The sequence below is a fragment of the Molothrus aeneus genome, chromosome 6 (assembly GCF_037042795.1).
Source record: "Molothrus aeneus isolate 106 chromosome 6, BPBGC_Maene_1.0, whole genome shotgun sequence".
Classification (NCBI taxonomy): domain Eukaryota; kingdom Metazoa; phylum Chordata; class Aves; order Passeriformes; family Icteridae; genus Molothrus; species Molothrus aeneus.
Window position 1 is genome coordinate 19,009,560 of NC_089651.1, and position 13,746 is coordinate 19,023,305.

A 13,746-nucleotide genomic window follows, 5' to 3' on the forward strand; every position below is an offset into this window, starting at 1 on the left:
AGGATTTCTGTAGCAGCAGGGATATGTTAGTCTGTTACGTGTCCCACAGCGATTTGCGCCAAACTCCCCTGTGAGGATGGAATTCTACACCTGCTGAAAAAGTGTGTCTTTATGTACAATTCTCACAGAAAAGGATTAATGATTTTATTGACTCAGCAAACTCAGAGAACTGCCCACAAGCCATGACACCTTTCCAGAATCAGTGCTTAGGTTTCCTTCCTTGTTCACCCCTTCCATGCTTTTTATAAACATGTTTCACTTAGTGACAAGACCAAGCCAGGAAAACTTCTCGCTAACCGTAATGTAGCCTAGATCTGTTCTGTGGAGTCTACAGTCACATGCTTTCTGTTCCTATTAACTTGTTCAGATTCAATCCTCACAAAATTGTCTGACCTCTTTCTGCAATACCATGAATACCATCTCTGTGAACTGGGGCAATGACCTACTGGTTGGAAAGTGGGTGCTCCAGGACAGAACTGTCTGGCTTAAAAATTGGTCAGTGTGCTGAGATCAAGATACAGATAGAGATCAATGACCCTTTCTTAATCTGAGGGCAATGTGCCCACCCTTTGTAAGATTTTCTGGTCTTACAGAGCTCTCTTTCTCATTAGCCTTCCTACAGCTGTAAAGTAGGTATTCTTGGTGAGGTATAGGCATTCCTGCAACAAGCAGCACATAAAAAGAAAACCGCCACAAATTTAGTTGTTATTTGTCATTACTAATGACACACAATATTAGGATGTGGTACAACAAAATGTAAAGGGTTTTTTTCTTTTCATGTCCACAAGGAAATGAGCAGAAACACTATTTTTGTAGCTAGCATAGTTTGTGTTGTTTAATAAAGTGTCTGTCCCATCTCATAGCTTCACTACTACTGAATTTCAGCCGTAAGCTCATGAAATTTTCTTCCTAATGATAAGCACCTGGTGAGCTTTGGTGAAGTTCAACACAATCTTCAGCAAAGCGCTCTGGCTTCAGCCGCTCAGCTGGTGTCCAAGGGCACTTCAAGATCTCTAACCATGAATGGCTGCATCTCTCCCTCACTGTCCCTGCCTCAGCACACTCTGCAGCCTACGTGTGTTATGGTCTCTGATGATACCAAGAAGTATTTCAGTAAATGTTCAAGAAAAAGGTACATTGTAGACTTGGTAACAGTGAAACTCACGAGTAACACTGCAGATCAGAAGGCTAAGCAAAGAAGGATTTTTTCTCACAGATGGTATACAAAAAAAGTAAGGATTTATTTTTGTTTTTGAGGAAGTCACCAGGAGTCTTAGTATGAGGGCTCCTTTGAGCTCTACTGGGGATGCAGTTTGCACCAAATCCCTCATGAATGCCTAGAATACTTGGGGCGTTTGTTGGTCATTGGTGAACAGACAGGTGAGAATGAGTAAACATGGAGTCATGTAGCCAGTGGAGCAATCGACTGGCATTTGGCATTTTGCATGTCTCCCTCTGAGGAAGAGCTCTCAAAGGCTGCCTTTCCAAAAGCTGACATTGCACATGGTTATCATTACCTATTCCTCTGCTGATCTTGTGAAATGTGCTTCACAGGAAAGAGTATGAGACCTAGCAGACAGAACAGCCAACTGGAACTGGATAATCACTGGTTATAGACCAAATAGATGGGGTAATAAAAGAGAATTGGTTTGTGGTGGTGGAAAAAAAAGTAATTTTACCTAAAGGAGCTACAAAAACATGGAATAAAAGTTCCTGCCTATTATGGAGGAAGGATACAGACATAAATATTTGAGATATTTTCTCAACTCACAATCAGATGTAGCCAGAATAGTCTTCTGAGCCCCTGTAAGTCTGTAAGGATTAAGAAGCTATGTGTAAAAATGTATTCTATTGCCTAAATTAGTAGTGCCATCACAAGAAGAATTGGTTTTGTTTTTTAAAACCATTCCAGGTTTTCTTTCATTTAGCAGTGAGCAGTTAACTAATTTATGTTGCTATATAGTTAAAGAACCCTTGTAAAACTGCCCAAGATGCTGTGGTCAGGAATCAGACTAAGTTCATGATATAGTGATTACCCCCAAACTTTCTTAATGATTTTTACTGCAACATGTAATTATTATTACACAATAGTTTAAAAGCTTGCATCTTGATGATGCACTTTCAAAGTATGCTTGGTTAAGCAATTGTCTCATAGATTGGAGGGGCTTTATCAGGGAGTCAAATTCTGACACACTCAAGGGTGCTGTTCTCATCTCTTTTGCAGTAAGATCTAACATAGCACTCACATAAAAGACTTAATATTCCCAGGCACCTGCCCTGACAGAGGAAGATGAAAAAGTTTTAGAAGATTGAATTAATGGGTGATTAGATGAGTAAGATATCCTTATAGACTTATAAAAATTGGAATGTACAAAATGAAATAGATGTGTTTTTTTCTACATTTAGTGACTTGCAGATATCCTTACCCTCTCTATGACTTTTAATGATGGAGCTGTAATACTTTGTAACAACAAGTAGAAACCTCCTTTCCTTCTTTAAAATATTAAATACATTTGGATGAGAGTCAATCCTGTAAATTTCTTTGTTTTCCTGTTGCTAATTCCAACAGTCATAACAAACATGTTGTTCTAAATACATGGAATTATAGATTAATTTAGGCTGGAAAAAATCTCTAAGATCATTGAGTCCAATCATTAACTCAGCACTGCTGAGTCTACCGCTACACCAAGTCTCTAAGTGCCATATCTATGTGTATCTTAAATATCTCCAGGTGTGGAGACCCTATCACTTGCCTGGGCTGCCTGTTGTAGGGCCTGCTAACCTTTTTGGTTTCCTGATATTCAGTTAAAACTCCCCTGGTGTAACTAGAGACCATCTTCTCTCATGCTGTCACTTGTCACCTGAGAAAAGAGACTCCTTTCAGGTAGTTGTGGAGAGTGATAAAGTCTCCTCTGAGCCTTTTTTTCTCCAGGCTAAAAAACCCCAATTCCTTCAAATGCTCCTCGTAAGAGTTGCAAATCCCTTATCTCCTCCACGGGCTTTCTTCCTGTAACTTTTAAAAGAGGAATTAGATTATTTTTTCTCCAATTCCAACCAATTCTCTTTTCTAATCTGCATGGCTCCTTGATTTAAAAATCCTTTAAAATGCACAGCTGTAGGTATTTGGCATGTCTGTTGTGTCCGTAGGTAAAAGTAAGTGGCTGGCATTGAGAGAGGGGCTGTTCATGCCACGAGTCCTAGACAGAGCTCCTTTCCACTTGCATGCCTGCAGGTTTTGCCCTGTGCTGCAGTAGGTTTTTTTTTTGCAAGAACACGTGTATGGCCTGAGAGCTAGGGTGCCCAGGGCCGCCCTTCCCAAGCTGTGGACTATAAGCAGCAGATCAAAGCATCAGCCTTTCTTATGCTATAAAACATCTTAAATATTTAAAAATCTAATGAAGATTTAATCATTAAAGATATAAAGTAAAGAAGAAAAAACTCTCCAGCATCTGCAAATAGCTGTTATAAGGATCTCTGATAATACTCCTTTCTCAGAACATTGTTAAAATAGGTATGATTCCGTGGTAAAAAATCCACTTTTGAGGAAAATAGTTGTTTGAAATAGCCTGGAAATATTTTCATTGGTTTTGTTGGGAAATCTCTTCCAGTTACATTGATGACTAAGATACATAGCAGTACAGGGGAACAAAAAGAACTGGAGGAAGCAAAGTTCTTTTTCTGATTTTTGACTCCTCCAGCCTCCCTCCCAGAGTCCACATCTGCAGTCACTGTAAGACCTGGCATTCTTGTGCCACAGATAGATACTTGAAGATGATATTTTATTCTGTTTTTCTGGTTACAGGATTATGGTGTATTGAAGAAAAATTACTTGTCCTGGTCAGTCAGTCTGACTAATTAAATGGCAAAAAAATAAAGAAAGAGGAGAAAAAAGGAAAGAAGAATTTAAAAAAGAAAAGTAAAAGAGGAAGATGAAGAATAGAGGTGTTCTGTGAAAAAGAATGAAAGGGATCACAAACTTCACATCCTAGCTTGGTTTTGAGGCTGCCTGCATTTCAAGATTAGTGTGGTTGGGCTCTGCAGAGGGTTCCCTGGTCACCATGTGCACAGCAGGCATGTTAGGGGAGTTTATTGCTCCCAGTGCAGCTGCTCTGGGGTAATTTTACTGCCTGTGTACCTCAGTTTTATGCTTCACATTTCTGTCTTTCACAAACAATTCCACATAACAGAGTTGCACATTTGATGCTTGAACAACTTGAATATACGTTTTTTACATGTCAGTTGATTCCCTGTTGCCAGGGAACTTTCTTTTAAAAATTCCTTTCTTTCATTGTGATTAAAAGAGAAAATAAAAATAACCCAAAACCCAACCAACAAAAAAACTCTAAACAACAAAACTAACAAGACCCAACCAACGAACCAACCAAAAAACCCAAACAAACAAACAAGCAAACAAAAAGGAAGGAAGGAAAAACCCCTGTAGAAATAGCCACAGTTCCACAGAACAGAAATTTTGAAATTCAGCCAGCTCTGCTTAGGAATTCCTAACTCATTTTCAGGATCATACATAGGTCAAGGGTAGCTTTTTTGATTTAATACTTCAAGTGCAGGTTTAATTCTTTGGCTAACTTATCATTCAAATCTCTACTATTCATATAATAGCCATGATGCATAGAAGAATCTTGTTTTCAGTTTGAACAGGTCTCCTTTTTTTTCCTTGAGAATTCTTTCTCTTGTTGAATACCTTCTCCCTGCCCTCAAAAAACCCACATTCAACCTAACTCATCTGCATGTTGAAAGATTTCCCAGAGACGTGATGCAATGGATAGCAATGGAGCTTGAGCTGGAAGATATGAGTTAGGCTGACTTCCCCATTGACTTGTTACGTGTCTTAAGTGAATAATTTCAGCTCAATGTCTCTGTTTTCCTATTTGTAATGAGGATGCACTGCTGGTTCCTTCCTTCATTTCTATGTTTTGTGCTATTTACTGCCTTTGCTGTGTGTGCGGACTCTTCCTTTTCTGCTCCGTGGTTGTCAGTGTTTCAGTTCTTCCATCACCATAGATGCTATTACAGTAGATGAGCCCTGTAGGCTTAATTTTCAGAAGAACTTAGAAGTAGCTCAGTTCCCGGCTGAGTACCTACTTCTCATGGACTCAATTTTGGTTTTCTTTTTCCTGTGAAATAGTAAATTAAGAGATGGAGAGTGTGTGGGTTCATATGGGAAAGCAAACCCTCCCAGTCTTTCAGGTTTTATCTCTCAAGAAAGTCACTTTACTGTTTACACTTAATTTGATGTTTTTTCCTAGTAATTTTTGAACCACTTAGCTGCTTTTTCTTTGTGCATTTTGCATGATACTTCTGACTTTAGTCCTAGAACCAAGTGTTGCTTTGACTGGTTCCATTGATAGAAAAGAATAGTATTGAGCTCTTTTCTGACACCAGGTTATTCTGTAGCAAAGGATGTGAAACAGGAGAGAGTTCACGTAAGAATTGAAAGAGCACATTTGTACAAAACCCAGTGGGAAAAGCTCTACCGTCAAACCAGCCCCGGCTGTTGAGGCAGATGCCTGGCTTTGCTTTTTTTGTTTATATTCCAGCAAATCAAAGCTGACCTGTGTTGTTATCGGAGTAGAGCAGCAGGTGCAAAAAAATAACTCTGCTGCCAACTCAAACGAAAGGGTAAGACTAATACCCTCTGGGAGGTATTGAGGAGATAACAGAGAGCCATGCCAGCAACTGAATTAACGGCTCTATTTACGGTGGGTTTTACTTAATAACCTGCTCCTAACTCTGACACATAAATACTCCATTGTATTGTTTAACGCAACCACTGGAGAAATCAATGGAAACAGGATGGGCAGCTCTTGCTGTGCCAGGTGAGAAGGAGCGACGCCACGGAAGCGTTGCTCTTCTAACCACAGGCAGGAGGTAGACAAGGAAGGTGGGAAGGTGTTCTTGGCTTTTACAGAGGTGGGGAGAGAGACATCGTTTCCCACAGCTTCTTGACTTACCTGTAGAAAGTGGCTACAGAGCAAGGAAACCTCATTTCCCTATTTTCTGTTTGCTTTAATAAAGGCAGTGAGCATAAACAGGTGGTGGCACATATGTAAAGTACTGTCCCAGTGACATGTGGCTCTGGGAGGCTCACAGTGCTGGGAGCAAGGGGGAAGTGAGCCTGCTGCTCCACCAGCAGTGCAGCAGACAGCCCTTGTGCAGCCACTGGAGTGGGACACCAGGGAAGTGGTCTTGCAATCTCTTACTCTTTTCTCAACAAATACAATATGAAGAAACTGCATGGATACAGCTGGGCTCCAAGTAAATGTTTACTGAAAACACAAATGTGAAAGACTACGTCGTAGCAAAAGTAATGGTCAGAAAGCAGCTTTCTGAAACGGTGTCGATGGGTCCCACTGGGATGTTTCAGTGATAGCCACCCACGTGGGGACAATTTCCTTTGCAGACAGAGATTCACCTTGGGATACTTGGTAGTCTGGGGAGGAATGCAGGGCAAACAAGCATCCTGGATGGAGCTATCCCACAGGTGGGATCAGCAAGTCCCAGCTTGATGCGAGGGTATGTGGTAGAGGAGTTAAAAACCTTCTATGGCAGCTCTGCAGAATGACTCTTCCCACCATGAACCCTACATTAGCTCTGCTACATCTTCTCTTTGAAATATGCTCTTCCTATCCCATCAGCAAAAGAGTGTGATCATGCTGTGGTTAGTCAGGTGGTGGGTTGTAACATGGTATAAATACTTCTATCAACTGGGCTGGATCCCCAGAAAGCTGCATAGTTTAGCATAAAATTCTTTGTGCTTAATTTCCAGCTTCTCTGTTAATTTGTGCTGCAGCCCTCACATATTTAATGAAGAAGTACAATCAGTTTGTTGATTGAATGAATCAATTAATATAAAAAGTAGTAGTCCAATGGGAAAATTTGCACATTCCCCAAGGCATCTTGCTGCTTCGGACCTCCATCCCAAGTTCCTTATTCTGTTTGCTTCTCTCTCAGAAACCAGCCCTAAAGAGGAACTTTTCAGTTTCCAGGTAGAGGCCCTTTATTAAAACAAAACATATGAAAAAGAGTTTACAAAATGGAAAAGAGAAAAAACACAATTGTGCTTTTTTTTTTTTTTTAAAGTAGGCAAATTAGTGGTTGTTACTGTTGAAAACCAGACAAAAGTCCCATAACAAAAGAGAGGTGTTGGTGGTGATAGTGGTTAAAGTGAACTTCCACATGAAATACTGGCTGCTGCTGCAGCATGTATCTGAGTGGCTGTTATGTCAGCACCGAGTCAGCATCTAATGAGTGCCAAACATGAATACAAACACAATTATTACTGTTATTATTGTCATTATTCACTAACAACTGAACAGTCACACAGGCTATATTAGCAGTATGGAAAACATTTCCCTCAATACGCTGTTAGTCTTTAAAGCAATGCAAAGAGAAGCTGTCGTGGAAGGTAGAGGGAAGTGGTTGGGGAACCAGAGCCAAGGGAGAAGGAGAAGGTGTTAGAACATGATGGTAATATTTTGTTAGCTGATGAGGTTCATGCGTAATTATAGACGTGTGGCTTGTCAAGTTACAGGGCCATCTAGAGTGCTTTTTGGCCATTTGTATATTTAGTGTATTGTAAGCAAAAGAAAGGTGTTTAGCAAAAGGAGATTAGGGAGATGAGCTGGCTCCTGGTTAGAGGAAGGATGTACCAGAGAGATAGGAAGGACATGAAAGGAGGTATGGAGTTGTTCCATGAGGTGTGGTATTAAGTGCTGAAAGAAGAATAAAGAGCAAAGGCAGTTTTTCCCATTATTGTGTTTCCAAGACTCTGTATCCCTGAGGCTAGCCTGATGAATCTATGGCAAATGACTTCTAAATATTCAGGAAAAAATGGTTGACCCAAATTATCATGAACTTGCTGAGGTGGTGCAGACAGACAGTAATGAAAGCATTGCTATATACCAGTCAAAGCCAACTCTGAAAAATAAAAAGGAAAATAGCTTATTTTGGCCAGTTATTTTTGGCCAGTTTTTAGTGAATCTAGCTACTTGTTCCAAACATTCTAAGAATACATTACTGCAAATATAATCCAAATATCTATCACAAGAAATAAATTTTTTCCTGACTCACTTTTGTATCAGCTCTATGATAGCTACTTCTAATATTATAATATGGATCTGTGCACAGAACTTTGGCAAAAAGGAGGATGAAGTTTTTGACAGTAAAATAAATGATGATATTATTCTTTTCATATTAAAAACTAGTGGCATGGCAAGAAGGTGCACATCTAGCCTGTGATGTGACAGGAAAGTATGGATCTGAAACACCAGATCCTTGTTAAGTGGCAGGTTGCATTTCACTGTTTTCTCTGCTAAAGTAACATGACAATTGGGAAAATTTGAAGTACAAGCCCTTGGTAGTTAACACTGTCAGACACATCTATGCCTTGAGGATTCTCTGTTCACAATCTGCCTTCTGTTTGCTTCTGATTTAGAAAAACAAACAAACAAATATGTCCTCTTATAAAATTCTTCCTTTTATTTTCATTTTACTAATGAGTACCTTGAAAATTGAAGTCAGTTCATATGAAGATTATTGGGGAAAAAAAGGGGTCAGAGAAAAAACAACCTATGAAACTTTGCATATCATCAAGTAATTTTTTTCCTTGCATTCATAAAGTGAACTTTGTTCTCTCTCAAAAAGGAAACTGAACTATGGTTTTGTCTTTAAATTACATCGTTAAAAGAGAGATAAGAACCAAACCCAAACCCTGGAGCAGAGGGATAGCCCAGATACAGATCTAGATCCTAACTTTTCTACCCAAGGTTCTCTTCAGTTAAAATATATATGCAAGATTTTGAAGCATCCATATGAACATGTTTAAACAACCACCACATATCTCTTACAAAAGTTGCCTTGTAGTGCATCATGAAAATAAGATCTTTAGTAATAAAATATTCCAATCAAGCTTTATTTGATTTTGTTTATCGCGATCCTATCTGTAATGTAGGTATATGTTAAACATTCCTTTCCCATTCATCTTCCTTTTTCTGGTCTTTCAGTTTACCTTCATGTATACATTTAATGTACAAGGTTCAAAGAAAACAAAAGAATAAACCAAAGTCTTCCTTTCCAAAAGCCCGCAACAGTAAATGATCAAGGTCTCAATATAGTCTCTGAAAGCTCACTGAGAGCTCACCAGTTTTGCACATGTAAAGGTGGGTTTATGCATATGAACCACAGCTCTATACTCCAAAAATATGTAAGCAAAGAATTGTGCACTTCAAAGAGTTGTAGTAGGAAATAAGATTTGCCCAAATAACCCAAAGCAGAATCCTGAATACTAAAAATTTTGGAGATTATTTAGTAAAGTTTTTATAAAAATGATTCCTTGAACTTTATAGTCATAATGTGATTCAGTAACCAGATTTTGTTACTGTGGCTCAAAGGGCACATGAGATGGACTAAAAATGAAATGCATTAAATGCTCAGTATGTTTTACAACAAATACTGGGTGTGATCAGAGTGTTTCTTCATATGAACTTTCTTCAAATCTTTCTAAGACTTTTTCAGTTCTCTTAGTGGTGAGTCTTCAGGTTATCATCAAACAGGTGAAGCTGCATAGACTGTCACCTGAATGGTACCTTGCAGGCCACAGCAGAGCGGTCCAAAGTTGAACTTTTTGCTGTGAAACAGATGCCTGTGCATAATCAGCCTGCAGATGAATTGTTTCTTTTGAGGCTTCTCTCTGCTCTGTAGGCAGTATAGGTAAGGAAACAAGGAAGTGTGTGTGCTAGCTACACACAAGGAAACAAGAAACCTGTAGTGTGCTAGCTACAATTGAATCTACGTGGCCAGAAGAGAAGCTAACACACTGCAGAAAAGGTCACATCTGAAAGTGAGCAAGGATGATACCTTATGTAGGAGTCTGGCACAGACACCAGGCATGAACCTGAGACCTTTGCAAATTAGACAGATAAAGATCACGGGGCAATCTTTGGGTCAGCCATGGCTGTATATATAGACACACTGGCTCAGACTAGGACCCTGGAGCCCTGGTAGTAATGCACATTAATTGAAAGGGAATTAAAAAAAACCATAACAGAAGACCCAAAGCTCACAGTAACATGCAAACAGGCTTTCAACATTCATATATTCAGTTTGTGCCTGCCCTTACCACCACTGGAGGTGCAAAATAGCTGGTTGGAATGCAAAGCAGCTAATTGATCATATACATTACAAGTACAAGGCATTTAGGTTTCCAAAGCAGCTGTATGTGTAAAACAAGTCCACTATGTGGACAAGTGCTATGTCCTGCATGTCCTTTGCGATGTCTTGAAAACTTTGCCCATTTAGTAGTCTTTTGATTTTTCAAGAAAAGGATTAAAAATACAGACTTTGTTACTCTTCAGTTGCAATTAACACATGGTATTATTTATTTTAGATCACTGTGTAAGTCTTTGACTGTAATCCAAGATGCAGCAATGATCTAACATATTTAACATACTCTGTAGATACTTGTTCCATAAACTCCAAGCCCTGAAAAGCAGGGATTGTGTCTTCACTGTGTACATAACACACTTCAAAGAAAATAGACCCAGGTGAAATCTACATTTGAAGTTCAGCCATAATGGTAAAAGGGGAAAAATGGGGAAGAATCCCATAGGTAAATATGCCAAAAGAGATCCACCCTTTTGGACACGCCAGGAGGAGCTGCACTGAGCTTGTCTCAGCTAGAAGTCCCTCTTAGACTTTGCATAGCTTACAGGTGGAGTCATGGCTTAGTAGTTTCAGTCTGTTTTGCCCTAGACGTTGTTGTTGTGTTTTGAGCAGAGTGCTTTACCAGTGGGATGGATGGCGGGATGGTTTTGAGCAGAGTGTTGTGTTTTGAGCAGAGTGCTTTACCAGCAGGATGGCTGGGGGCCCCGTCCCCTGTGGACCCCTTTCTCTTATGGGCTCCCCTTCCACACCCCCTTAGTTCATTTCAGAGTTGTCCCCATGAACAGCTATACAAACTGATATCAGAACAATCACTCTGTACTACTGAACTACTTCAGGATTCAATCACTTTCTCTGTACTGCTTATTCGCCTTTCCTGTGTTTGGAATTTTCATGTCATTTAATATAAGCTGTTCTCAAAAGATTCTGGTTCAAAGAAAGGAGAAACTCTTTCCATGGTTGTTAAGATTCATTGTGTTGAATGTGGAAATGGGGATCAGAGTAATTTATTTTCAGAGCACACCTGTAGTGCAATAAAATAATTCGCATAGAGTGCACTATACAGTGTTCAAGGTTCAAGGATTTGTAAATATGTTTTTCTGTAATGCTGGATTTGCTCCACAGGCAGGCCATGGCTCCTTGTTCTTTCCATTACCGCTGTTTACTCAGAGTGCTCAGGTGGTCATGGAAGAGAAGAAGAGCAGAGCAAATGACCTCCTTCTACTGCCAACTTGCTGGGTTGTGGCTCAGCCAAAGCTCCTTCAGACTCCAGTGAGAGCTTTTACTAAGAGAGACCTTCAGGGTTTAGTCTTAAAATACCACCTGATATAATGAATGTTGGTGAAAGATTTTGTTTTTAAATGCATTAATCCCTTCTAATAGGACTCTAGAAGGAATTTTGCTGCACACCAGTGCACAACTATATCTAACTGCGCTGGCTGAGTAAAGTGTTATTTGCGTAGTGTTATAACTCCAGAGACAGCACCTCTTCAGGGGAACAGAATGGGATTGTGTGTACAGACACCTGCCATGCAGACATAGACATTTGTGTGTGTATGTCTATAAAAATACATGTGATTATATATTCAAATGATATTTCATCCATGCTTTCATTTAAAATGTACCATGTCATAGTAGAGGGAAAGATCTCAAGGGGTTTTTTATTTTATTTTCCAAAATATAAGCTCAGCAAGAGACCCTTTTAATACAATTTCCAGAGGAAATGAGGCTTTCCTGGTAATTCTGTGTTTTGGCTTTTACATATGGCCTGTAACAGTCTTTGAGTTTCATCACCAATTTTAATTAAATTTGATATGGGGGTAGAAGTCCCAGAGATATGAAGTTTTTACAAGATTAATGAAAACTGGCTGCCAAGCACAGAAGGAAAATCCATTAATACTTGATCTGAAAGAAAGAGTGACGCTTGAGCTCACTGCTTTGAGACAATGAGATATTATGAATGCCCCAACCGTGGGAAAAACTTCAATCAGCACTCACATCTTACTAGACACTAGAGAATCCAACCACAAGATACACATTCATAGGAAACAAGGCTTCATTAGTTCCACAACTCACTTTGATACATGGAATATAATTAAAAGAAAACTGAACATTTTATGTGTCCTTCCCCTTGAGGTTTCACACCCTTTAACCGGCTTTGTCTGTATGCTGGGGAGATTTGAGCATTTGGCCCTGGACTAATGAGGAACACACTGGTTCCAATATCCTAACTCAAACTCTTTTCAAGTATGGGATGAGCCACTGCTATAAGCATAAATCTTCCATGAATTTTTAGCAAAGAAAGGCATATATAGGATGACATGAAGAAAATCCCAGTTTAGTTTTCATACAAAAAATATTGTTGAGCATAATGCTGTATGCTTCCAAGCAAAGGTGTGGAAGCTGTTAGTAGGACTTTATAATCCTCCTGAACAAAGTGCTAGAATGATTTCCAAAGAAGGAACACCCTTGCATTAAGATAAAGGAGGTGACCTGAAAATTTTCAAGACACCAAAAAACCTGTTCCTTGAGTAATACACAGAACTTTGGCAAAGTTTAGGTTAAAGCTAAATCCAGTCCTTCTTCTGTGATTAATGTCATATTGTAAATTCTCCTTCTTAGGCACAATTGTTCCTACAGGTGATACTAGAAATTAATTGAGTTATTGAGGTTGAGATAATTTATTTAGCTTCCCAAACTGGAATGATTGATTAATTAAATTGTAAAGCAAGTTCCATGGACATTATTTGAGAATAATATTAATGTTCAAGGATACGGCGAAGAGCAATTGTCTGCTAGGCTGCGACAGGGAGAGGACATTTTAAAGGAAAATGACTAAAATCCATATCTCAGGAAGAGGCTGTCAAAGTTCTTTTCAGATCTCTAATGTGCATTGGTTTCAGTTACTGCTAGGGTGGAAAAACTGTGCAAGACACATGATTTGGTTTATTTAGTTATCCATAGCTTCAGTTGCTGAATAAAAGCGTCATAGGATCTTTTGGTTTGGAAATTCACCCGATTAGTTATGAAGAAGAAAAAATTAACTGAATTTTCAGGACTAAATTACACAGAAATAATTTCAGTTCATATGTACGCTTTCCCAGATGTACTTGTAAGCCTTTTGCACAAGTTAAGAATTCTGTGTAGAATTCCAGAAACTACAGAAGTTGCGGAATACAAAACCACATAACACAGTACTTTCAATTCTGAGATAGATAGCTTCTGAAATTGTGAATTCAGTTCAATGAATTTAAGTTATGAATTGCATATTATAATTTTTTAAAAAGAAATTAATTCAACAAACTAAGTTTCTAAGTGTGTTTTCCTAATCCTCAATTTTTATTGTTTTCCTAGAATAGATGGCATTTTACCTCACCTCTATTTGATACTGTAATAAGGTCTTTTTCATTAATATTTCATTCATTCATACCTAATTGTCTTTAATGATTTAAACCAAATTTAAGGAAATAACTTGATACATCATCAACCTTTATAGCCTCCGAAGTGTATGTATTGACTGTCAAGCATACGTTATTGCTTAAAAGTTCTTGCACGTCAAGTATATAA